The sequence below is a fragment of the Camelina sativa genome, chromosome 15 (assembly GCF_030686135.1).
Source record: "Camelina sativa cultivar CO46 ecotype springtype chromosome 15, ASM3068613v1".
Taxonomy (NCBI): domain Eukaryota; kingdom Viridiplantae; phylum Streptophyta; class Magnoliopsida; order Brassicales; family Brassicaceae; genus Camelina; species Camelina sativa.
Genome location: NC_141894.1, coordinates 25,274,118 through 25,297,519, shown reverse-complemented (window position 1 = coordinate 25,297,519; position 23,402 = coordinate 25,274,118). Strand labels below are relative to the sequence as shown.

Below are 23,402 nucleotides of genomic sequence, written 5' to 3'. Positions count from 1 at the left end.
AATTAAGTTAGTCAACATCTCGATAGGATAGCAAGAAATCTATTTCAAATGTGAATTATGATCCTAAGCTTTATTCTTTAGTGCCACGATTGATTAAAAATGTATGTAATGATTTGGGCAATGAAGAGTTTGATTGTTGGGCCAAAAAAACTAAAAAAAAAAGTTAGCCAACATCTAAAATGGTGTAAGATTAGCGAATTCTGTGTTATTTAGTTTCTTATTATCAGTGACTATTTAAAAGTAGTAATTTTATTGGTTATTGTTTATAGTATTTGTAAATAATTTATAGTTTTAAGCTTATTATTGTATTTGAATTTGTGAAAAGTATTTTCTTTTTCTTGTTCAGATCGGAGTTTGAAATCATTCGATAATTGAATTTGTTCTTCAAAGAAACGTCGTTTGAAAATAGCAATAGAGAATAGATCGGATATAAACTGGAATAACCAAAATAAGTTCCATGTGATTTTCTATAGAGCATTGCGTCTCTGACTGCCTGTCGTTACGACAACTTAAATAGCCTTCAGCCTTGAATGGATATTACACGCAAAGCAAATTTAACCATCAGCAGACTATACCCGTAACGCTCATATCCCACTATCTAAATTGAGCTTGTGATTAGAGAATTACGATGAAATAAGTTGTGATTCGAGAATTTAATTAAGTCTCCGAGAGGCTCGTGTGGATGGTATGATGAACTGTTGGAACTGGTCGAGCAGTTATCGATGTGTTGGGTAATCCGCGTTTAATTGTTTGAGCGTGAACAGTTATCGATAGTTATTGATAATGTGTTTGTAAGCGTAGGATGGAATTGGCGAGAACGGTTATTATAACGCCCTAACCGCCACTTCTTAATAGATCCTATGTCCACTCGCAGTCCATGGGCACACATTTCTTAATAGGTTTCACGTGCTCTCACTAGGCCCGTGAGTCTATCCATATCCGACGGACGTTTACGTCCGGAAGGCTTTAAAGTTTCCATCCCAACAAATCACCACATGATCTGTGTTTTGTCCTCACTCGCACAGTTCCGAAAATCACTTTAGGGAAGGGAAAGATTACTCATCCTAAGACTACACCAGCACACGCACGCTTAAATATGGAGTTCTCTCAGGATCCTTGACCGAAAAGATAATGCACTTTGGTTACATAGGTGCCAAATCAATTCTTTTAAACCTCTCCGTAAACCGGAGTGTCACAATTTACTCCCACTAACAGATTGCAACATCCTCGTTGCGCACCAAGATCATCACCATTGAAGGTGTGAGCAGACTCGACTCCACAATCGTCTGGGTTCGGCTATAATACCAACTTGTATATCTCCGACCGCCACCTCTTAGTGGGCTCCATGTCCACTCCCAGTCCATGGCCCACCTTTCTTAATAGGCTTCACGTCGTCTCACTAGGCCCGTGAGCGCATCCATTTCCAACGGTCGGTTTGCTACGTCCGAGAAGCTTTAAACGACTTGTTTATCGTCTCTACAAATCACCACATGATCTTTCCTTGTGTTTGTCCTCACTCGCACATTTCTGACAATCACTTCTCGGAAGGTCACCAATCCTATGATTACTCCAGCTCAAGCACACTTAACTTTGGAATTCTTTCAGTACCCTTGACCGAAAAGATAAGTGCACTTTGGTGATATAGGTGGCCAAATCAAATATTTTAAACCTCTCCGCAAACCGGGGTGTCATAGTTATTGGCGTGAAAAAACATGCGGATCTAACGTAATTGGCAGTATTGGATGGTTCCTGAGTGGAGAGCGTATAAAATGGATTCTGAGCGTTCTTCTTTGACACGAACGTTCTGTGATTGAGTTAGGACTCGAGAGAAAGGGAGACCTAGAGAATTATCGAAATTTATAGAGAGAAATCAAGGATTAAGAGAGGATTGTCGAGTCTGATCGGCTGGTTGTTCTTGGAGCGATGATATTCAGCGGTAATGCGAATATGTATCGAGAAGTGCAGTCACGCATCAACGATGTTGATGGCATGTCGAGATTAAAGATCTGCAAGTCGAGATTGGGCGGTGTTTGTCGTGTTTCCAAGTAGCAGTTATCGATAGCAAGATCGATGATCGAGTTTCTGCATATTTGGGGATCAATGATGAAGATCGAGAGGGTGATGGTCGTGCATGTTTGAGGCAGTTTTTGAGTTGTATCAATCTTGGTTGACGGTTGGGTTTGTTATTGTTTGTGAGTGATGGATGGTCGAGTTTGCCTGGCGGTTATCGAAAGCATTTGATCAGTAGTCCGACAGTTATCAGGAGTCATTAGTTAGTGATCGAGTAATTGTCGATGATTGGAAATTCTATTTGCGATAGCGAGTTCTCTGGTACGGATTACCGAGAGCAGTGATATGTGGTTGACAATCCGAGCGATAGATCGAGGATCAAGTTTTGTGTATGAATGTTCTGATTATCGAGAATCATAGGTTTCTGGTCCGTACTCGATGGGGTGCTATGTGAGTATGATCGGTGTGATGTATATTCCAGACATCTTTTTTGGACTTAGTTATGTGGGGATGGTTGGCTGAGTGACTAAGATCCGAGGAGAAATATTGGATGAATCATTGGTAGTTGATACATTGAAATTGATGTGATCGGAAGATGGTGCAAAGGAAGATCGAGACTTCGGATAGGTTTGGGATGGCGTTCGAGGAGTCATGCACATCTGAGTGTTCATCAGAAGCGATCAACGAACGAGTCTGCTTCTGCGAAAGGCTAAGGTATTTTACTAAGTTTAGCCTTGTTATTGTGTTTTTTGCTGCATAGATTGGATGAATTAGGTTTCTAGCTCGAATTTGATTGTTTTGAGAAGTTTCTGTGAGAAGTTGAATTGTCGTCGGAAGTTTCCCAGAATTTTACTCTCCGGCGAGGCTGCGTTATGTGTGTTTTGTGTGTCCTACGGTCGAGTATTTAGAATCAGGGTTAGGGCATTTCAATAAAACTCTATTTTCAGGACACAATACTAAATCCGTTACAAACCAAAATTATATTTTATGTAAAAGTGGTGTGTGGTTGATGTGCCGCAGATTTCTTCTATAATTGAAGAATTATAGATAAACAGCAGCCCAATCCACACACCACTGATCAACCAAATTAACAACATCCAATAACATGCACAACAGAAACATAACACATAGCCAACTCCAATAAATCATCAACACAGCAAGTGGGTGATATAAATAACAAAGCTTTCCATCGGGCGGCAAAAGTGCGGGAAGCTATGAACACCATTAAGGAGATACAATGTCAGGATGGAAGGGTGGTTGTGAAAGATAATGAAATCAAAGTGGAAGCTGAGCGCCATTTCAGAGAATTTCTGCAGGCTATTCCTAGTAACTTTGAGGGTGGTACGGTGGGTGATTTTGACGATTTATTACCTTTTCGTTGTTCTGAAGAGGATCAACAGGCATTAACACGGGTCGTATCGGGTGAGGAGATTAAAAAGGTTCTGTTCTCTATGCCAAATGATAAGTCACCTGGTCCGGATGGTTATACTTCGGAGTTCTATAAGTCCACTTGGGGGATCTTGGGAGCAGAATTTATATTAGCGGTTCAGTCCTTTTTTGCCAAAGGTTTCCTTCCTAAAGGAGTTAATTCTACCATTTTGGCCCTGGTCCCTAAGAAGGTTTCTGCGCAGGGAATGAAGGATTACCGGCCTATTTCCTGCTGCAATGTCATTTATAAAGTTATTTCAAAAATCATTGCCAATAGACTGAAGCGGGTGTTGCCAAAGTTTGTATCTAGTAATCAGTATGCTTTTGTGAAAGACAGGTTATTGATTGAATATGTGTTGCTGGCAATGGAGATAGTTAAGAACTACCATAAGCCTTCTCTGTTGGGCTGTTGCGCTATAAAAATTGACATCTCCAAGGCTTTTGACTCCGTTCAGTGGTCTTTCCTGTCTAAGGTTCTTATGGCTATGCAGTTTCCTCCTATGTTCTTTCAGTGGATCATGCTATGTGTCACTACTACCTCTTTTTCGGTCCAAGTAAATGGAGAGCTAGCTGGTTTTTTTCGCAGTTCCCGTGGCCTCCGTCAAGGCTGCTCTTTGTCTCCATACCTGTTTGTCATCTGTATGGATGCTCTTTCCAAACTATTGGATAAAGCGGCCGGTGAGCGCACTTTTGGGTACCATCCGCGATGTAGAAATCTTAATCTCACGCATCTCAACTTTGCCGATGATCTAATGGTTCTGTCTGATGGGAAGTTACGATCGATAGAGGGGATCATTGCAGTTTTTGAGCATTTCGCAAAGATTTCTGGTCTCACTATTAGCATGGAGAAGTCAACAATTTATTTGGCGGGGGATACTCAACAGTTGGATACTGATCGGTTACCTTTTGATGTTGGTTCTCTACCAGTCCGCTACTTAGGACTCTCGCTTGTCACAAAATGTTTAACCATTGCCGATTGTTCGCCGTTGCTGGAGCAGCTTCGAAAGCGTATTGGTTCATGGACGGCTCGATATCTCTCATTTGCAGGTCGGTTTAACTTGATATCCTCTGTCCTTTGGAGTGTTTGTAATTTCTGGATGGCTGTTTATATTTTGCCACGAGAATGTCTTGATGAGGTTAACTCCATGTGTTCTGCTTTTTTGTGGTCGGGGACTGAGATGAATACACGGAAATCAAAGATTGCTTGGGAGTCTATTTGTAAACCAAAAACAGAGGGAGATTTGGGGTTGCGTTCCCTTCAAGAGGCTAATCTCGTTGGTTGTTTGAAACTGATTTGGCGATTGGTGTCTCATGGAGACTCCTTATGGGTGAGATGGGTGCACATGAATTTTTTGAAGCAAGCATCATTCTGGTCGGTGAAGGGTTCCACTACTCTGGGGTCTTGGCTATGGACTAAGCTCCTTAAGCATCAGGATTTAGCAAAGCCTTATAGCAAGGTGGAAGTAGGTACTGGTGAGCAAACTTCCTTTTGGTTTGATAACTGGTCGGCTTTGGGTGTTCTTAATGATGTTGTGGGTGGTAATGGAGTTTTTGATTTGGGTATTGCTAAGCAAAGTACTGTAGCGGAAGTGTGGGCTCTTCGACAACGGAGACGGCGTCATAGAGTGGACCTGTTAAATAAGGTTGAGGACGAGTTGCAGCTGCTTTGGCAGAATCGTTAACCGCGAGTTGATAGGGTGTTGTGGCAGGGTCGGAATGATATTTTCCGTCCCAAGTTCTCCACTCGGGATACTTGGAATCACATTGGCATTGCATCGGGGGGTTTGGTTTCGTCATGCTACTCCGAAGTTTGCTTTTTGTGTATGGCTCGCCGCCCTTGATCGTCTCTCAACAGGTTCCCGTATGGTTGCCTGAAATGGGAGTGCGGCGGGCATGTGCGGGTCTGTCAGCTCACCATGGAAACGAGAGACCATATTTTCTTCTCTTGTCCCTTTGTCTCCTTGATATGGTCAGATTTGACTCAAAACCTGTTCAACACTCGGTTCTCAACTGACTGGTCTGTTATTCTTGCCTATCTCTCCAGTCCGCAGCTTCCACTAGGTGACGGGGTTCCTTCTATGCTATGTTTTTCAGGCAGCTATCTACACCATTTGGAGAGAGAGGAATGGCAGACGGCATGGGGAGACCCTGAAGAGTGCCTCTGCCATTATAGCTTGGATAGACCGTCAAATACGAGACCAGCTACTAGCTATTGGCCTAATGGGGGATCGATGATATAAGGATGTTTTCCAAATGTGGCTTCAATCTCGCTTTTAGGATCTATTTTGTTTTCTCTTTCTAACACTCTATTTCCTCTAAAAATGTTGCACTAGTTGTAAAACAGTTTATTTTCTTTTTGAATGTAATTTAACATTAAATTAAAAAAAAAAATCATCAACACAATATCATTTCTAACCATTCTATCCAATAACCTAGCATGCTTCTATAAAAGGTTCCAACATTAATAAACATAACCAAGACCAACAAGAGATAGTCAATAACCTAGATCATCCTCCTCCTCATCGCCATGATTCCACGTTGCATATTACCTACACCACAAACAACAATTGAAATGCGTAAGTATTATCAAAAATACTTAGTGAGACAATCCTCCCATCTACTAGGCTATACAAACAAGCAATTAAGGTCATACACAAGAAACAACATAAAAACGGTCAAAATAGACAATTGGAAACAAAACTGTGTCCAACACCTGCACCACTTTTGCAACGCGATTTCCATCTGTGAAGTCAGATGGTGTCGATCGACACCCAGCCTCTGAAACACCTCCGTTGACGATCTCCACCATCAACCGGCCCTAAAACTCTACCACATCATCTCCCACGATGACACAAACAAGAACAGCCACACATGGCCACATAAACACCACAAAATCACACAAAACAGAAAAGAATCAGTCATACAATCACCAAATAAATCACACAAACCCTAATTGCTCAGATAAGCCATGGTCATACTCTCACCTTGATTTAGAAAAAGATCTAGGACGAATAAGACAAGGAACAACACCAAAGCAACCTCCCTAACACCAACAATCACGAAACCTCCTTCTCTTCTCTTTGACAACCCCCAAAACAGATCTTCCTGCTCCTCTTAACCCTCCTCAAGGCTCCCTTTGCTCTTAGGATCAAACTCACAGTCTCTCTCTTTCTTTCTCTTCTCTCTCTCAGAAGGGACAAACACAACTCGGCAAAGAAAATAGGCTGCTTGTGCCTTATAAAACGAGACTTAGGGTTTCCAAACCCAAACTGAGCAATTTCAAAACAAACCAAACATCCACCAATCTAGTGGTGTAGACCGTGTCGATCGACACTCATCCTAACTTGGGTTCAGGATGTTACAACGTTAGGTTTATAAAATCCCATTCAAGAACTTATAAGAAAACATGACTTTAAATAATTTTCTCCATATCTTTCAGATTATAAGTATTTATACATGTCAAAGATCGAGATCCTGAAATATAGAAGATATACATGAATCAAATATTTTTTAAAAATCTATTCTAAGCGAAAACCAATAAACACAACCAACTTAGTTATTGAGATGTGAACTTTGCTTCTTAGCACATATGGGCCGTTGAAATAACAATGACCCATCAATACTCCACCATACCCTCCAAAAGAATTTTGTCCTGAAAGTTCTAGAGAAAAGGACTTGCATCTTCCTTGATAGCTTTTTCCCATCTCTTTGTTTGTGTCGTCATCATCGCAGCTCGTTCATGTTCAAAGGGTCACTTCCCGAGGCTACCTAACAAACATTCCTTATCACGACCAAGCAGCACATGAAATGAAACTCGGATCCTCGACTATATGAGAAGTGATCGGTGTAGCTTATTATGTTTCCGACGTTGCGTAAAGCCAACTCTAGATTCTAGTATGGTATTAATAGAAAAATTGGAAAAAGTGAAATTTTTTCTTTTTAGATATATAAAAAAAGTTTTTTTGTTACCGCAAGGTGGTCCGAATCAAAGCCGAGAAAAATGATTAAGAAAAAAGGTTTTGATACCACAAAGGTGGTCCGGATCAAGACCGAAAAATATATTACAAATAAGTTTTGATATCACAAGGTGGTCTGGATCAAAACAGAGATAGATGGTGGATCGAAGGTTGTTTTTGATACCACGAAGTGGTCCGAATCAAAAGCAAGATAACTTTGATACCAAATTGATAAATTCTCGTTCAAGAGTTTATAAGAAAACATGACTTTAAATAATTTTCTCTATCTCTTTCATCATAAGATTTATAAGTATTTATACATCTCAAGGGTCGAGATCCTAGAATATAGAAGATATACATGAATAAAAGATGTAAAATAATCTACTCTAAACGAAAACCAACAAACACAACCGACTTAATTATTAATATGTGAATTTGGCTCCTTAGCACATATGGGCCATTGAGATATCTATGGCCATCATAGATATATTATGTTGTTAGGTATATAAGGGTTTTAAGTTTTAACTAACCATTTCACATAAAAGGGATAAGGCACTCTGGGGAGTGGTTAAGATTGTATGAATCTAAGAGTGGTTAAGATTGTAAGAATCTAAGTGTAAGGAAATAGGAAAATGAAATGAAGAGAAATGATATATTTTGGAGAAAATTTTGAATTTGATGATTGTTACAAAATAGGTATGATTATCTATGATAACAAGTGTCTGCCACCTCAATGACATATAAACCCTACATACAATCAGGCATGGCCGAGAGCTAAAGCTTAACAAGCAAGAGCTTTAGAAATCACAATAAATAAGTATTTTTGAGAGAATCAAATTATTAAAACCCTTTGCATTCCAGCGATTAAGCTTCCATAATCTGTTACTCAGTTTCTTGTTTGAATCCCCCATGTGGTAACTTTGTGATACTTTTAATATTTATGGACAACAAATTTTCTTTTTGCTTTAAACAGCCCATTGTTTCTGGCCAGCCATGCATGCAATATATGTTCTTATGGTGTACACTTGTCATTAGTCCTCTAAACTTGTCTTTTTCGTATGGTATAATACTTGTTCACCACTTATCATTAGCCCCTCTACACTTGTCTTTGTCTCTTTAAGTAGAGTATGCATTATTATCATATTCTCCTTGCCACTATAATAGTAGTTATGTGTAAGAAATTTGTAGAACAATGAAAATATAAGAACAAGAAGTCTTTCTAAAAAATTTCTCTCTTCTCCCTTGACTCTTCTCATAATTCACAATTTGTTACCTTCTAGTTTATAACATGTTATCTACATGATGTCTTTTACCACTTGAACTTTTATAAGGTAAATAAAATTTATATTGTTTCAATTTTATGTTTATAGAACATACATATTATAGACATTATGAGAGTATGTCATTTTCGGATTAATCGTCATAAATGGTTGTAATGCCCGTGAACTAGAATTTCGGTTCGGGTTATGCATTGATCGATGCAGTAGGTGCATAAAATATCCATATGAACAAATTAAGTCAACTATTATATGTCTCTTTACTTTCACTTTTACATAATTTCTTTAATCACTAAAATTGTTAGCTCAAAAAACATTCGAATGAAAATTAAATTACATCACAATAGTGCATGACCAACCATGGAGAGAACCTTGGTTCTACCCTCCTCACTTATGGAGAGAAACTCAGTTCTGCCCTCCTCACTTATACAAAGAACCTTGCGTCCAACTTCCTCCACCATGGAGAGAACCTTGGCGCACCATAGAGAGAACCTCCTCCTATGGGAAGATAACTTTGCGTCCTACCTCCCCCACCTTCCTCCCTTGGGAAGATAACCTTGCGTCCAACCTCCTCCACCATAGAGAGAACCTTGGCTTTGCCCTCCTCATGTGTGGAGAGAACATGTTCACGTCTTTTAGCTATCTCAAAGTGGCTTGCTCCAGCAACCAATGAAACTAAAGACCCTTTGGAAACCAATGAAACTAAAGACCCTTTTCTAACGTCTCAAAATCTTTTGATAGTAACTAATATTAAATTTTCTAATGTATTCGTAGAAGTTTATTTGACACACCATGATGTAGTCTCTGTCTCCGAGCTCCTATGGATCCAACAACAACGATTTATGTTTTTCCAATCTATCTATGTTTGTTGCAAGCTTGTCTTTGATTAGCCTATTTTATCCAACTATTAGGTTAGATGACCTTCTCCTTTTTATCTCCTTTTGGGATTGAACGAATGGTAACAACTATGTTTGCACAAAAGAAAAGTTATATGACCAACCAATCAAGGTTGAGAAATTAGAAGAAAATTAATTTGACATAATTAAAGAAATAATAAAAAATTATAAGCACGGTAATATATGAATCTCAAATAATTTAAAGATGAAAATATAAATTACATAAAAAAAATCTAAAACTACTACAATAAATTTTAAAATACAGTATTAAACAATATTTTGAAATCAGGACCAGACCGGCCGGTTGAACCGTGATCAGACAGACAGGTATCCCGGGCCAGTTTCTTCCTAAAACCCAAACTATTTCAAACCCAGAAAAAACCGTAAAACCTCAATTAAACCTGGCGAACTGGTCGTCTAACCGTCAGGCCGGGTCAACTTCAGCCACTGAAACTTTAATTTTGAAACGTGGACTCCTACGCCTAATAATTTTAAAGCAACTTATGCAGCTATATATATTCAAGCACTAATATTCTTCTTCTTCTTTAAAACCCGATGTGGGACAAAATATTATCTATACTATTAAAAGGGAAGCACTTTTTCAAGGCAAAATGAAACATTAGATTTTTAGGACAAATATTATCCTTGAATAAATTATAAAGCATACAATAAGAGAGAGACAACCACATAATCTTATACATTAAAACGCGCGGATCCTTATGTGACCCGAGTTTTCTAAATTCGGATCGTGTTTTACAAATCGGATCAGGAATAAAAAGTTTTGGATCCAAACAGAATCGACCACAATTATGTACAATAAAAGTCAAACAAAAACATATATAATAGAAATATTTTATGGAAGTAAAAACAAATCAGTATCTGTGACAATTAATAACTTCCATAGCTATTATTATGGAGCATTAATCACAAATCCTTAATAAAATATAATTTAATATAGAAAACTATCCATATTTAAATTCAAATTTAAAATTAATCATTAAGTTGAAATCTCGAATATTACCTTATCTAATGATATCAAATCAAATATCTAATTAAACTCAATTGGTTGTTAATTAGCAATTTAAATATGACTACAATTTCAGTGATTTAGCAAAATCATTTTTAATAAGTAAATTAATGTGATACAAACTCTACACGTTTCATATATTTTCTTGATTAAGTTTAAAAGAATTTAAATTATCACATATACGAAATCTTACCTACTTACCAAAATATGTAGTTATCTTAGCTACTTACTAAAGCGGGTATAAATTCAAAATTATATATAAGTAAATATATTTAATTTGGTTATGTATTTTTGAAATGTTTTCGGAAACATTAATTATCAATTTTTTATGTTACCTAATATACAAATCGAACAGTTTAAAATAGATTATATTGAGCTAACCTAATCTCTGTATAAGACGCGTCGAAGTATTTTGTTTCAATCATTCGCAAAATCTTCTCCGAGTATCAATATTTTGAGTTTTGAGTTTTCTAACATTTATTTTTCATTATCTTTTAGTTTTTCAGATTTGAAATTCTTCAAGAACATGTGAAACATAAAAGTCAAGACTATAAAACTTCTAAAATACTAGGTTCGAACCCGCGGTACACCGCGGGTCAAATGTTTTCTAATTTATGAGTTATGATCTTTTATGTTTATTACTAAGTAAATTTTAGTTTACAATTATTTAATCTCTATTAGGTTTGAATCCGCAGTATCGAGAGACTATTTTTCCTATATATTGTGTTTTTAATATATTGTCGGTTTGCTGTATTTTCGATTGTTAGTTATTTAGGGTAAGAGTTATTGTATTATACATCGAATTTAAGTGTAAGTTTTAGTGTTTTACTATTTATCAAAGTGAATTAGTAGGTTTATGTTTTTCTTGGGGTCATATATTGATATTGGTGTAGTGTTGTTATTTAATATTAGTATTGTGAATTGGAATATATATTTTTTAGAGTTTGTGTGTTGTTAAAATGACTATTGTTTTCATATTATTACTTTCTAATGTCCTGTGACAGTTTTTCTATTGTTTGAGTTAGATAATTTTTATTTTTTAATAAAAATTGTCAATTACATATTATAATTTTTTTTATTGTTTATTATTTTACAAATTTCTCAGTGGTATACCACGAAGCAATTTTTCATCTTTTACTTATATATATATATATATATCAAGTTTCTTTGAGTTTTAATATAAATGTTATAATATTATATATTCTTACAGTAATTAATGGTATGTGTTATTGGATATATGGATATATGAAAAAGTGTAAAAAATCACTGGACGAAATGATTTATCCATGTTGTAGCACCATGTGAAATTATTTTAAAGTGATATGAATGTCGGTCCATGTAACATCCGCGAACCAATTTTTGTAAATTTGGTGTGGGTATCAATCGACACCCTTGGTGGCATCGATCGACACCATGTTTTTCCGGTTTGGTCGGGTTTGATTTAATTGTCGATTGGTTCGGTTTGGTTCAATTAAAATCTCTAAATCGTGTGTAAAAGGGGAAAACGACCCTAGGTCGTGTTATTTTGTTGGTAGTCGCCGCTTTTGAGAGAAAGAGAAAGAGAGAAAAGAGAGAGAACGTTTCTGTGACTTTCTGGGTTTGTTCTTGGGGTTTTTGGAGAGATCTGAGGCTGTAGGAGGGTTAGCTGTTGCTCGAAACGAAGGGGGAGCTTCTGGAGGTGTTGTTTTCCACGTTTCTCAATCCAATCTTCCTGTTCTTGAGGTGAGTGCTTGACCATGGTTGATCTAAGCATGAGATCTCTCTTGTTTGTGTGTTTTCTTTGCTGTTTGTGTTGTTTTGTTGCTTGGGTTTGTTGCTTTTGTGATTCCCAGTGATTTCTGAGGTAATTGGGTGAGTTTGAGACGGATTCGAGATGATTGGGAAGGAGAGTTCGATGTTCGGTTTCGCGTAGATCGTGTCTGCAGAGGAGGCATCGATCGACACTAGGAAGCATCGGTCGACACCATTTAGAGTGGCATCGGTCGACACTGTTTAGCATCGGTCGACAAAATTGTTTGTAGCATCGATCGACACCGTGAGGCATCGGTCGACACTGGTCTCAGTCGAGACTTGATTTCCTGGTTTGATGTATTGTTGTGTGTTGTTTGTTTTGCTTTAACTTGAGGGTCTCATATGCTTGTGTGTATAACCCAGTAGATGGGAGGACGGCCTCACTAAGTATTTATGATAATACTTACGCATCTCAATTGTTGTTTGTGGTGTGCAGGTATGTGACGTGGAATCATGGCGATGAGGAGGAGGATGAACTAGGGTCTCGTTTGTGTGTTGTTGGTCTTTGTTATATTGTTTAGGATGGAACCTTGGATAGAGATATGTTAGGTTGCTGGATAGAATGGATAGAAATGTTATTGTATTGGTTTTGTATTATTGATATGTTTCCGCTGTGCATGTAATTGGATGTTGGTTTATTATTGGTTGGATACTGTGTGTGGGTTGGTTTGTTTAATTAAGTAGTATGGGATACTTAATTATATATTGTATTTAATATATAAAAAGAAAAAAAGGGTCGGGTTGTTTCATTTTGGTATCAGAGCCTTTACGGTTCTAGGATGGTTAAATGGATGGTTAGAGCGGTTAGGAATTTAATTGGGTGAATTATTTTCCTTTTTGCTTGATGCATGATGTTGTGTGATGGAATTGATTATGAGTAGTTAGTCAATTTGTTTGCGGTATGGAGTCCTAGTATCATCCTCTTCGAGCCTTCAATGAGATTCCACGGTAAGATGTGTACTCTATGTGCGGTTTTTGAATTGTGTGCTTAGACTTCTGTTCTGGGTAGTGCAGATGGCTAGAGAGGGTGCTGTGGGTCGCGGTCGTGGTCGTGGGCGTGGTCGTGGTCGTGGTCGGGGACGAGGTCAGGTTCCTGAGGCCAGTGTGAGTGTAGCCCAGAGCATGGCCAGTGAGGAGGTGGCGGAGTCACAGGTTCATCCTAGTGTGTCTAGAGACCAGGCTGGTTTGGGTGACGGCAGGGCGGATGGGCCCGGTGTCGGTCACGGTGTTGCCCCGGGTGTGGGGGTTGCAGCGGGAGGTGCTCCAGGCAGGGAGGATGTCTTGATGGACTTCCTAGCTCAGGTTTTGCAGCGACTTCCAGCAGTTGTGCCGCCAGTGGTTGGTGGGCAGGATCCAGTAGTGCCGCCAGTGGTTGGTGGGCAGGGTCCAGTAGTGCCGCCAGTGGGTGGTGGGCAGGGTCCAGTGGTGCAGCCTGTGGCGGGTTTGCAGGCAGGTGTGCAACCGGGGGCCGAGGTAGTGGATGCACAGTATGTGCGGATGATGGAGCAGCTGCGGCATGTGGGAGCCGGGTATTACTCAGGAAGTACCGATCCGAGTGTAGCGGATGAGTGGAGAGAGCGGATGGAGGATATTTTCCTTTCGCTTAGGTGTCCCGACCGGTACAGGGTGGATCTGGCAGTGTTTTACTTGTCAGGAGATGCTCGTGTGTGGTGGAGGTCGGTGACAGCACGGAGGGTGCAGCGGGGTATGTCTTGGGGAGATTTTGTGGGGGAGTTTAACTCCAAGTATTTTCCTCAGGAGGCTCTTGATCGTATGGAGGCACGGTTCTTGGGTTTGACTCAGGGGGACCGTACAGTGCGGGAACTGGATGCAGAGTTCAGTCGGCTTGTGGGGTATGCAGGCCGGGCTTGGGAGCCAGAGTCAGCTCAGGTGCGGAGGTTCTTGCTGGCTTTGCGAGATGATTTGAGGACACGCTGCAGAGTGAGGAGCTATGCCACGAGGGCGGAGCTTGTTGAGGTTGCAGCTGGGATAGAGGATGACTTGAGGTCACAGTTAGTGGTGGTCAGTCCAGCGGTTCGTTCAGAGGAGACATTGGAGCAGAGCATTCCAAACAAGGATAGGCAGTTGGAGCAAAGGCGTAAAAGGAAGCGGGAAGAGACGACAGTGGCGAACCAAGGTGGCCAGAGAGGTTATGGGAGCGGGAGCATGGATCACGTGTCGGCAAGCGGGGCCAGGGGAGGTGATTCGCAGGAGTACCATCGAGTGTGTTATCATTGCGGGGAGGAAGGGCATATCAGGCCTTTCTGTCCTAAGAGGAGGCAGATGATGGAGGTTGCAGCGCAGCCGAAGAGAGGACCGGGTGTCCATTCCGGCGCTTAGTTTTAGCTTATGTATTCTTTCTTTCATTATGTATTTTCATTTGGAGTTGTAAACGATTATTGCATTTGAGGTTCTAATAAAAGTTGGAGTTCTTTGGTTTTGGGATTTGTGAAAAATCACTGGAAAGGAAATAGCACGGGAGTCTACAAATGGAAAGTTTCCATAAATAGAAGATTGCTATAAATGGAAAGTTTCCATAAATAGAAGATTGCTATAAATGGAAAGTTTCTAAAAATAGAAGTTTCCAGAAATGGAAAGTGTTGAGGTAGATCTAGTCGGGAGATACTCGTTGACATCGGACTTATTTGCTCAGGATAGTGTGAGCCCAACTCATGTGATACCGATAGCTCAATGGACTTTGTGGCCAGAGAGTGGGAGTGGTATGTTTGCTTCGGATGACGATCCGTGAGCGCGCTTTAGGGTGACGACCTTAGAGCGGGATTTTGAGACTCCCTGGATACCGTAGCTGTGAGCCGTGGCTCGGCAGTGAGCTGGTATGTCTCGAGGGTTGCGACCCGAGAGCGGGGGGAGTGGGCGTGTGAGACTCCCTGGATACCGTAGCTGTAGGCTGTAGCCTGGCAGTGAGCCGGTATGACTCGAAGGTTGCGACCAGAGAGCGGGGGGAGTGTGTGTGTGAGTGACTTCCTGGATGCCGTAGCTTAAGGCGGTTGGCCTGATAGCGAGCCGGCATGATTCGTTGGTTGCGACCACGGACGGGGGAAGCACTGAGTTGTGAGCAAATAGTGTCTTTGATGTGAGTATATTGACTAGAGGGAGACCTCGTGGTTCAGTCGGAGGTGTGCGGGCTGTTGCGACAGTGCACGGGAAACCTTGGCTGACGGTATTTAGTCTGGTCGGGGACGTGCGGGCCGTGTCGACGGTGGCACGGAGGTCTTTGACAGTTGGACGGTTTTGCGGGATTCGAGGACGAATCCTTATTGGTGGGGGAGAATTGTAACATCCGCAAACCAATTTTTGTAAATTTGGTGTGGGTGTCGATCGACACCCTTGGTGGCATCGATCGACACCATGTTTTTCCGGTTTGGTCGGGTTTGATTTAATTGTCGATTGGTTCGGTTTGGTTCAATTAAAATCCCTAAATCGTGTGTAAAAGGGGAAAACGACCCTAGGTCGTGTTATTTTGTTGGTAGTCGCCGCTTTTGAGAGAAAGAGAAAGAGAGAAAAGAGAGAGAACGTTTCTGTGACTTTCTGGGTTTGTTCTTGGGGTTTTTGGAGAGATCTGAGGCTGTAGGAGGGTTAGCTGTTGCTGGAAACGAAGGGGGAGCTTCTGGAGGTGTTGTTTTCCACGTTTCTCAATCCAATATTCCTGTTCTTGAGGTGAGTGCTTGACCATGGTTGATCTAAGCATGAGATCTCTCTTGTTTGTGTGTTTTCTTTGCTGTTTGTGTTGTTTTGTTGCTTGGGTTCGTTGCTTTTGTGATTCCCAGTGATTTCTGAGGTAATTGGGTGAGTTTGAGACGGATTCGAGATGATTGGGAAGGAGAGTTCGATGTTCGGTTTCGCGTAGATCGTGTCTGCAGAGGAGGCATCGATCGACACTAGGAAGAATCGGTCGACACCATTTGGAGTGGCATCGGTCGACACTGTTTAGCATCGGTCGACACCATTGTTTGTAGCATCGATCGACACCGTGAGGCATCGGTCGACACTGGTCTCAGTCGAGACTTGATTTCCTGGTTTGATGTATTGTTGTGTGTTGTTTGTTTTGCTTTAACTTGAGGGTCTCATATGCTTGTGTGTATAACCCAGTAGATGGGAGGACGGCCTCACTAAGTATTTATGATAATACTTACGCATCTCAATTGTTGTTTGTGGTGTGCAGGTATGTGACGTGGAATCATGGCGATGAGGAGGAGGATGAACTAGGGTCTCGTTTGTGTGTTGTTGGTCTTTGTTATATTGTTTAGGATGGAACCTTGGATAGAGATATGTTAGGTTGCTGGATAGAATGGATAGAAATGTTATTGTATTGGTTTTGTATTATTGATATGTTTCCGCTGTGCATGTAATTGGATGTTGGTTTATTATTGGTTGGATACTGTGTGTGGGTTGGTTTGTTTAATTAAGTAGTATGGGATACTTAATTATATATTGTATTTAATAAATAAAAAGAAAAAAAAGGGTCGGGTTGTTTCATTTTGGTATCAGAGCCTTTACGGTTCTAGGATGGTTAAATGGATGGTTAGAGCGGTTAGGAATTTAATTGGGTGAATTATTTTCCTTTTTGCTTGATGCATGATGTTGTGTGATGGAATTGATTATGAGTAGTTAGTCAATTTGTTTGCGGTATGGAGTCCTAGTATCATCCTCTTCGAGTCTTCAATGAGATTCCACGGTAAGATATGTACTCTATGTGCGGTTTTTGAATTGTGTGCTTAGATTTCTGTTCTGGGTAGTGCAGATGGCCAAAAAAAATTCTTACAGGATTGTTAATAGAAGAAAATACAGGCAAGGTTTGGGTTGTTTAGTGAATTTAGATTTGACAATTTCATATATATATATATACAATTGTTTTGCTTCGTAGGTGCCACTTTATGATCCAACAAAAAAAGGAAGAAGCTAAGATATTAGCAATCAATCTCGACAAAGTTTAGAAACAAACTCATATATATATAGTTCTATATCTGTCGATGAAATCGCTCACATAATGATTGAAGTTTGCTTGATAATAATATATGATTTCTCCTTTTCAACACTCACTTTGTAAATGGAGTCACCTGGCATTTTTTTTTTAAAAGGGCATGTTTAATACGACATATAGAAGGGCTTCATATAACACTTATCATAGTAGAAGTATAAGAAAACGAACCATTGGAGATGTCAAAATTAATTTGTTTGCTTGTGCTTTGGAATAGTCGGGTCGAGCTTGGTGATTTTGGGTGAGGTGAATGATAGCCCTTATGGGTACCGAGGTTTGTTCATTAGAACAGCTTCTTTCTTTGAAAGATGACTTGGCTGCTTCTGGACATCACTGAGTGATTTTGGCTTCACGTCTCTCGGAGGTAAGCGTAAGATGCAACCATTGGTTTCTTATTCTAATGACTTGTATGCTTGAGAAATGTTTTTTTGCTTGATGAGTGATGAATGTGTTTAATGTTGGATTATTTATAGTGGTCTAGTAGTTTAGGGTATCGTATAGGATCCGTTATTGATTGAGTGGTTGATGATTACGAGATTATTGGTTCTGTTTAGGATTAAATTATGATTGTGATTGAATTTGAAATCAATGTTGATTGATAGTCAGGCAAATGGAGATAATGCAGAGAGATTTGAGGGCGGGTTGATACAGTAAATATTGTGTTTATAGTTTCCATAGTTTATCCTTTGGAATATTCTTGAGATTGATTGTCGATAGTGTCAAGTATGGGCTGATGGACAATCTTCTTATAATTAAATAGGAATGCTAATATGGCCTTTTTCGTGTGAGGCCCAAAAGAGATGGAACCGGGTTTGCTGGAAAAAGACGTGGATCCTACGTTTAATGGGTCGGGGTTTTTTATTTTAAATTTTTGGACACATTTACCCTGCTCAATTAATCGATTCATTGTCCTTTTATATGTATTCAGTGGCAATTGCTGTAAATACAGTGAGGATTTCGGACATTTTTAAAAACGTACTCCTCTTTTAATTATAAGAAGATGGATGTTGTGAAACAATAAGTTGTCATAATCCATTTAATCTTACAATTCTTTTTTGATTAATTACGGTTCTTTTTGGTTCCTTTTCTTAGGTTCAGTGAACCAAGTTCTTATGAAATTTACTTCATTTTTATCTGTAAAAGTCTTTTCTTAATTATGAAACTAATTTATATTTAAATGTATTTTTACAGGGTTGAAAATTCAGGCGTAATTCAAGAAAATATATGTGAGCCCTTTTGGTTCCATTTTGAATTACTCTTATATTTTTTTAATGTTTTAAGAATTCTAATATTTTCCTTCTATTATAAAGAGTTCCCAATTACGTCATGGTTAATACTAACCATTTAACAATTAAATGGTTTGTTTACCTTTATGAAATTATATCTTAAGACTATTGTAACTGTGAAAATTGTAATATCTTTTATTTAAGATATAATATTTTAAATTAATATTTTCATTTATATATATTATTATAGATACATGAAGGTACCAATATACATTGGTGGAGGTACCAATATACATTGGTGGAGGTACCAATATATAAAATGATTTTAATATTTTTTAGCCTCACATGGTTTAATAATATTTACATGTATATATATGTTTGCAGGTTCTAAAAAGAACAAATGTTGTTACTACATATTGTGTGAAAGAGAAAACATGAAGAAGTTATTGATTCTAATCAATTTCACTAATTAATTTTAATCAATTTCACTAATTGATTCTAATCAATTTCACTAATTGATTGTGTTTAGATTTTATATATAGAGGAAAGCATCATGTAATTATATATTAGATTTGTTTATCTATTCACTTATATAACGTAGGTATATATGTTTATATATATATGTGGTATAAAAAATCAAAATGTTACTAATATATTTTATAAAATAATTAGAATTGTAAATTCACATTTTTGTTTCTTTCATTTAATTTGTATGCTATTTAAATTGGAGCGGTCAAACAAAACAAAACATATGGCTAGAATTGTCTATCAAACTGATAGGAGCCAATAATCTTAAATCAAATTTTGGAAAGATAATTATTATTTCAAATAATATAAGGAAATCAAATTTAATTATACCGCATAAATAGAACTTATCATACCAACTAAAAAGAAAGAATGCCCCTAATCTTCGTGAACCTTATATGCGATTTCATATAATCCCCCTAATTAGATTTAAACAGTCATAATTATCGTAACTGTGATAATGGATGAGGATAAATTTCATGTAACTGTGATAATGGATGAGGATAAATTTCATGAATAAATTTTAATGAATAAAGGATATCATATGATATATAAATTATGCTATTTTGATATAAATAAATAAATAATTATGATATATAAATTTTATATATTAAAGGATTTCATGAAAATATGCTATTTTCAATATTAAGAAATAAGTCAAACTACAATATGATATATAAATTATGTTTGGGTTTCTCCCAAACGAGAGTATAAGAACTTTTTGTGAAAAAAGTGAAACTTAAATGGGTTTCACTTCTTTTTCCACATTAATATATAAAATTTTGGATACCATGCTAGAATTATATATATATAAAAATATATAGTTATATTTAATTTTCAAAATCTAATTTGCATAAGTGCAACTTTGGAATGGATAAATATCTATTTTAGGAAAATTATTTCAAAAAATTTGGGTACTTCTAAAAATTACAGAGTTTGAGACTATCGAAACAGAAAATAATCTCTTACATGATCTCTTATAGGACATATTTTAAAGATCATTAGTATCGAAAATAACGTTTGTAAACAACTTCTATCCAGTTTGGGTAACTAACTTGGACTTCTATTTTAATGTTTGGTTGAGAAAAAAATATATTTTATAGATTAATTTTTTTTTTTGTAACCCCTGTTACCCACGGGTTTTGCAAATTCAGCAAGACAAATGCAGATATTGCTCATGTGGTTTTTGGAGAACCTGTTATCTACGGATAAAAAATAGCAAAATCGTTACGAGGTAGGCCTATCAATGTGGGTTTTCCGAGTTAGAAAATTTAGGTAATCCAGTTTGGTTAATCTTTATAACCGATCAATTCAGTTCACATTTGATTCGGATCCACCGTCGTGTCGATCCAAATGTTATGGTGAAATCAATTCTGATCCAAAACCACAATTATGAGATAGAAAAAACATGACATGTATGGGATGTGACAAGTTTTTCTGTCCATAAATAAACATATTATTTTTTTATTTTTTTATTGTAGTTGTTCCTACTAATAACAAAACATACCTAACTAAAACAAATAGAATATTAATTGTATTGGTATGAGTTTAGATTATAAATGTTAATAATATTTGTTAAAAATATGTTTACAAACATAATCTCACACATACATAATATATATTGTAGATCTGATAAAAAACCTTAACTTTTGAAATCAATCCCGCACGTACGTGCGGGTCTGAATCTAGTTAAAAGTAAGTGTGCCTCATTTTCTGTCGTAGAAATTAACATTACTTATAAATATTTTAGATCAACCACAAGTCCTACTACTATTGATTGGATTTGGTTTAACAATGTTTTACACTTTTATAATAATTTTGAAGATGGTATCTTAAAACATGATATGATTTCATATTCATAAAGCCTCTATATATATAACATATATAATTTTAGTAATTTATTGACCCACGGTCAGACCCGGTTGATCCATTGACCCGATGACTCAGAAGGTTTTTCGGGTTGCTTTCCGGATCGGGTTTAAAAACCTTGGTATTAGAAAAAGATGCATATATTAATCTTCTATTTTTTGGGGTTAACATATTAATCTTACCTATTCCAAACTGTAATAAGAGAAAGTAGGAATATATTTCTCTTTTGAACTAATCTATTTAAATTGTTGACAAAAAAAAGTTAACATATCTTAGTTACAATATTAATATTAACTATTATTAAATGTACTTTAAAATAACTAAACATATTTTATTATGTTAATTTTACCCATGCATTGTGTGAGACTTTTTCTATCCCAAATAGTTTGTATGATCTTGACTTTTCGTTATTTTCCTAATATTTGTTTCCATCTGTAGTGCTCATATTTGAAAATTCTAATTGAATTTGACAGATTGGAATGACCTCTTCCTCTCTATATATATGACAAAGATATGAGAGAATACATATCTTTATTTTTTTTTTCTTAAAATTAGGCCAAAGAATTCAATATAACTTAGGATTGTTTTTGTATAATTTTAATTATTGTAGAATTTTTAGGATTTTCTTTAGGATAACTATGTGTATCTTTATTGTAAAATTATTTGTATGAAGAAAAACTAGATTGACCCAAATTAAGAGGTTAATCACTAAAGTAACTCATAAAATGTGAGGGTTAGATGAGTTATTTTTTGCCTAAAATACCCTTTTTGCTTTGTTAGAAAAAAAAATAAAGTCAAATTTACCCTCCCATAATTTTTTCTAAAAAAATCTAAATCTTTTCAAAATTCTGCTGGATTAGTTGTGACAAATTTATTTGTGTATGACAGATTTGGTTTTGCACAACCGATTTATTTTTGTATGACAAATGTTTTATGACAGACTTATTTTGGACGACAGATTTTTTTAACTACAGTTATGACAAATTTATAATTGATGACAGATTTATTTTTCATGACAGACGTATTTATAAAGACATCACAAATTTTCACAATATATGACAGATTTGTAAAATGTCCGGCATATTTATTTTCCACAGTTATTTCATATTTATTTTCTTGATTAAAAGTCTGTCGTAACATGACAGATTTTTTTACAGAAAAATAATTACTAGGTTAAAAACAAATTTTCTGGGTTTTTAGTCTTTTTACCTAAAAATTGTGTCATTGTAGTTATTGGATAGGATGGAATGTTAATCTAGCAATTAATTGCCAAATTTGTATTAAACTGGTATATTTTCACTTTATGTTTTTGAATTATGAATTTTTTGTTTGGATGATTCCTTTTCCTTTAAAATTACAACATTGTATAATTTACAACATAATAATATTTTGACACATGTCGTGATCTTATGAATTAATAACTTTTACAACATAATATTAAAATTTTCTTATTATTTTAATAATCTACAACATAATAAGATTTTGACACATGTTGTGATCTTATGAATTAGTAACTTTTGAAACCATACTTTATATAATAAGATATATATATATATATATATATATATCCAACTAAAAGAAATATATAAGATTTGATATCTAACTTACCATATAAATTTGTCATTAATTATTACATTTCACCTAATCTATTTATATGATTTTTTAAAATATCATTTTTCCTATCTCACTTTTTAAAACTACCCTTTCATGTTGTTCATTTTCAAAAACACTTTTCTATGTATAAAACAACTAAATTCTAAGCCCTAAACACCAAATACTAAATCATAACCCCTCAAAACTATATTCTAAGTGTAAAATAGAGAACCCAAACCTAAAAAAAAAAATTCTAAAAATTAATTTGACATATTGCAATTGTGTAAAAAATGGTAAACATGAAAATGTTCAAAATGGAGTATTTTGAAAAGAGGTATCCCAAAAGGTGTCAGGTATTTCTAACAAATTCTAATTCCGACTGAGTAGCGTGTCGTTCTTTGAACATGCTAGCATCATGGTCATGGACCGTCGTGATCATATAGTACACCAGGATTTAGTTTCATGATCATATAATTTCCTAAATTTATAGTCTACTTAAGATTTGCAAAAGAAGCTGCATCAACCTACTTAAGATTCTCTTTAATTTCTTTCTTCTTTCTCCTTATTTGTTTTGCTTCTTCTCCACGGATCGGATGGGGGTGGTTCCTGATGTGGACATCAAGTCGACATCAACTAGGAGATAACACTGTACCAGTTTGTACATAGTTCAAACCGATCGGTACATTTCCTTATGAGACCTTATTGACTGTATCCTCTCACTTGTAGAGTTTATATACATAAGGAGAGTTTGTATCCTCTCACTTGTCTTTTTTTTTTTCTTTTTTTCTTTTTCCTTATTTGTTTT

At 36.8% G+C, this 23,402-nt stretch overlaps 1 long non-coding RNA gene across 1 annotated transcript; it reads right to left on the bottom strand.

The window, feature by feature from the left end:
- Positions 1–17,339: 17,339 nt before the first annotated feature.
- Positions 17,340–17,690, bottom strand: LOC147927087 (uncharacterized). The gene is made up of 2 exons (XR_015582991.1): positions 17,556–17,690; positions 17,340–17,463 (listed from the first exon to the last, which is right to left on the bottom strand). It is a non-coding gene; the product is annotated as an uncharacterized LOC147927087 (long non-coding RNA).
- Between the last annotated feature and the right edge of the window lie 5,712 nt (positions 17,691–23,402).